The 5,000-nt window shown below is 36.6% G+C and overlaps 1 pseudogene; it reads left to right on the top strand.

The window, feature by feature from the left end:
- Nucleotides 1–5,000, top strand: part of LOC137630067 (uncharacterized) — a 15,684-nt pseudogene that overhangs the window by 10,657 nt on the left and 27 nt on the right.

Raw genomic sequence — 5,000 nt, 5'->3', positions numbered from 1 at the left:
ATATATATATATATAGATAGATAGATAGATAGATAGATAGATAGATAAATAGATTTTTTTTCTTGAAGAATTTTCATAACTATTTCAAGTTAGTGTCAAAGAAAGAATATCTTTATCATATCGATTGCCAATTTAAAGTCATTATCCTACGGGCCAACCAAGGGAAAGGCCCGTGCCAACAACAAGTGTTGGTTTTAATACCCCAACAACAACAACAACAGTCATTAAAGTTATACCACTTCACTATTTCATCTAAAATGTATTTCTTATATTTTGTCTTATATTTTCCTGAAATTTGGTTTAATGTCTCTCATGAAGGACAGTATGCTTAAGATTGTCAGAGGTTTATTAAAAAGATTTACACAGACATACCATCCAATCAGTGAAATAGTTTCATCTTGTGTATATAATCGATTTAATAAATTGCACAAAACATAGCTACCCTTTCTTCATTATTATTATTATTGTTATTGTTATTATTGTTATTATTATTATTATTATTATTATTTTCATTATTATTATTATTATTATTATTATTATTATTATTATTATTATTATTATTACTTGCTAAGCTATAACCCTAGTTGGAAAAGCAGGATGCTATAACCCCAGTGGCTCCAACAGGGAAAAATAGCCCAGTAAGGAGAGGAATCAAGGAAAAATTTAATTTCTAAGAAGAGTAACATTAAAATAAATGTCTCCTATATAAAATATAAAAATTTTAACAAAACAAGAGGAAGAGAAACAAGACAGAACAGCGTGCCCGAGTGTACCCTTAAGCAAGAGAACTCTAACCCAAGACAGTGGAAGAGAAACATTTTTTGCTGTACAATATAAAAGTGGTGTCAAAATAAACTGCATATGGATCCAAATTCAGATCTAAATCCTTTAAATTGGTCAGACTTTTTGTTTTCCTTTTACTGGGAAATTATTATTATTAATATTATCATTATTATTATTATTATTATCATTATTGTTGTTGTTGTTGTTGTTTTATTACCATTATTATTATTATTATTATTATTATTATTATTATTATTATTATTATTATTATTATTAAATGAAATATGCAAATAAACTCATATCTTCAACACACAGGGAAACTCGGCCGTGAAATGGAAAGTAATTGGCAGCCAGTTGGGACTCGTGGAAACAGAAGCTATCTCTGCAACAGGAAATCTTGATGTGATATTTCATGGAAACTCGTTCGGAACAGTCCATAAATATGGTCTATGGGTAATTATGCTGGAAGTTATTATTCTGTTTTCAAAGAACATATGAGAGAGAGAGAGAGAGAGAGAGAGAGAGAGGAGAGAGAGAGAGAGAGAGAGGAGAGAGAGAGAGAGAGAGAGAGATGGGGGGTTACCCCATGAAATTATTCTTTGTATCCCCCTTTTGGCAATTTATTTGGGGAAAAAGTGCTTATTAGTGGAAGATGTCTCGAAATGTATAATCCTAGAGCCTTATGAGAATTTAAGATGATAATATTTTTTTCTAGTATTAACTCCTTTTCCTTCTAAAAGAACACCAATGGTGAAACCATACGAATCATTCTAATGTTGGCATCGCTAATGATATATCTTAGAAAGCGTTCGAAACGATTACATGGAAGCTTAATGATCTTAGTAAAATGTCCTAAGAAAAAAAAATCATAGGTATATTACAACTATCCTTGCTCCCTTAGGCCCCTCAACATTTACTGACCAGAGCTGGGAGGACCTCCTTGAGCTAGTGTTATAAAGCATTTTCCTCGTTAACCCTTTCATTGCCAGTGGTGAATTCAACAAGACTTCTGATTTAGCAAAATCTTGCAAGACCACATAAATCCTAAGGTGTTGATATTCATTGAAAATCTCTCATCAAGACCTTTCCAATAAATGCCAACTTGCTTGGGTTTGGGTGATCTTAAAAGATGGCAGAGAAAGTGTTAAAGCTATTAGCTTTTTTTCTTGAGACATCGGTAAATATTCAGCAGTTTTCCCAGTAGGGAAATCATAGTAGAGAATCCGCTATAAATGCACTCAAAGGAACCACCTCCCTCAGGTGAATGCCACAAGCAGCACGATGTTCGAGGAGAATGTGGTCGACCGATTGGAACCCGATGGCCTCAAGGGAATTGTGTGCGGGAGTAAAAACATTTCTATGGATAAAAACACTCTGCACGTGGACTCTCCCCATGATCAACCTTACAATTCTTCTAGCATGCCCTTTCACTCCTCTTGCGGGAAATTACAGGTAAGATACAGGTAACTTATATTACATTTGATGTTGATTTAGATATCATCCTATTCAATTTAAGGATGACCTCTCTTTTTTGTCTTTTTATCCAGTTGAGGTCACATTACTGTAATTGACTAAAATATCGGAATTGGTAAGTTCAGTACATGGAAGTAATTAAGAGCTGTAAGTATATAGCAGTACTGACGGACTTTGTAGAACGATCAAACTCTTGTCTTACACCATCTGAGCTTTCCTTAGATGCCTTAGACGTCCACTTTCCCTTTTATCGAACACTGTCCCTGTCATAAACTCTTTGTGCAATGCACGAATTGACAGATAGATTCCATACTTAACTCTGTAGTTTCATCGAGTCTGCGTTTCTGATTTTGTTTCAGTAGCCCATGGCAAAATGTTGTCTCTTAGTGAGAAGTATCCATTATCTAAAGGTTCATTCAACAATACATCTTTCATTTGAAGGGTATTATAAATGCGCAAATGCATTGTACAGTAATTAAAAACTTCGATAACTGAAAATAAGATTACGATTAGTTTATTGGAATACTGTATTCCTTTAAACTGGAAGGAGTCATTGTGTATATTATACATACATGTATATATATATATATATATATATATATATATATATATATATATATATATATATATATATATATATATATATATATATATATGTGTGTGTGTGTGTGTGTGTGTGCGTGTTAGCATACATACATACTGGACATATATACACATATATGTGAGTGTATATATATATATATATATATATATATATATTATATATATATATATATATATATATATATATATATATATATATATATATATTCCATATGCTTTAAAATTGAATGATTTGTTTCTTAGCTACATTAGTTGCAGCTGAAACTGCATTAATGAATAAACATCTTATAGTTCGTATATCGAACATATTAAAAAAACGCAAACAAAATAACCACTGTCATTAGTATATATGATGCTCCTCTCTTTATGGAATTTCGATGGTTCTACAGCCTTATGTTACCCTTCCAAAGACCTATCCAATACCATACTTTTAGGGAATCAAACAGCATGGTTTCAATAATCGTTGTTGAAGAGCGTACCAAGAATACTTCTCTGGAAGGTTCTGGAGATTCTTAGGCTGGTAGCACACTAGCGAGTCTGTGGCGTGGCGGGGATGAGTGACAGAGCCACAGTCGCTGGCCACAGTCACTAGTTTGCGCGGCAAAACTTGAAAACAATGGAAACTGTGGCGCGGCGGGGATGAGTGACAGAGCCACAGTCGCTGGCCACAGTCACTAGTTTGCTCGGCAAAACTTGAAAACAATGGAAACCTATGGGAGACCACATCCCCGTCACACGATGCTGTGGCTTTGTGGCGCCACAGAGTCGCTAGTGTGCTCCCGGCCTTAGTTTTTGCGAGGCTTGTGGCGTAAATATGTAATGATAGGGACTTATTTTCTGACAGAATTTAATTAACTTAATTTGCATTACAGGGGTAAAAGTCAGTGAACGTTTGGAAAGAAACATCATTATTTGAGTCTTATACTGTTTTTGATATTCACTTCCAGGTGCATTCTTAAAATTACAAATTTACACTGCAGGATTATAATGTGTTGATATTAAAAAAGTAACCTAGAAATGATAAAACATGATAAAATTTGACACGTTTTAATCCAGTGTCAGATAGAACCGTAATATAACGTGATGAAATGTCATATAACCACGTATATAACCGGGGGAGTGTTCCAGGGGAAAGGGAAGGGTCCCAGGGGCAGGGGGAGGTCCCAGGGGCCGGGGAAGTGTCCCAGGGGCCGGGGGAGTGTCCCAGGGGAAGGGGAAGGGTCCCAGGGAAAGGGGGAGTGTCCCAGGGGAAAGGGAAGGGTCCCAGGGGCAGGGGGAGGTCCCAGGGGCAGGGGAAGTGTCCCAGGGGCCGGGGGAGTGTCCCAGGGGAAGGGGAAGGGTCCCAGGGAAAGGGGGAGTGTCCCAGGGGCAGTGTTAAGCATAGAACCGATATATAATAACCTGTAAAATCCCAATACATTTTAACGCACTTCCACTAAGTCTAGTATCAAGGAAAGTTTTTGGTTTAAAAAAAAGGCATCCTAATTTCAGGTCTTCGTGGTCATGAGTTCTCCTCAACCGCAGACACTACAGAAGACGAGCAACGCGACCTGGATCCTATTATCCTTAATCTTGCTAATCATCGCAGTGATGGCTGTAGCAGGATTCTTCCTCTACAGAAACAAAGCCTACCTTCGGGAATACAGAAGAGGGGAGTCCCCCTACACGATGGGACTCGAAAGGACGACTATGCAGGAACTACGCAACAGCAACGATCAGGATACGGAAGAAGAGGATGTCGAGGACACGGGCATGACCAATCCGGTCTACGGCATTAAGGAGCCAAGTTAGGACTCCTCAGGACTCCTCACTCTAGACGCAGAATGGAAAAAATATTCTGTGGAATATTTACTTTAATAAGTTTGCTTTTTTTGAGGCCTAATACAAGATGGAACTATTCATTGCGCCTATCGGCGTTCTTTTTTTTTTTTTTTATTGTGCTAAGCTGTAAATATTACAATTTCGTTAATGGTTAATATTCGGCGTATTATGTTCAATCGTCGACTCTCTCTCTCTCTCTCTCTCTCTCTCTCTCTCTCTCTCTCTTCTTCTTCTTCTTCTCCTTCTTCTTCTTCTTAACAATGACCGTGCTTTTAAAGCATGTCCAAAATGAAAGATCTTACGCATCTCTGTATTATAAA

The sequence above is a fragment of the Palaemon carinicauda genome, chromosome 38 (genome assembly GCF_036898095.1).
Source record: "Palaemon carinicauda isolate YSFRI2023 chromosome 38, ASM3689809v2, whole genome shotgun sequence".
In the NCBI taxonomy this organism is placed as follows: Eukaryota; Metazoa; Arthropoda; class Malacostraca; order Decapoda; family Palaemonidae; genus Palaemon; species Palaemon carinicauda.
The sequence above is the reverse complement of the archived record's forward strand: the minus strand, read 5'-3'. Positions and strand labels throughout refer to the sequence as shown.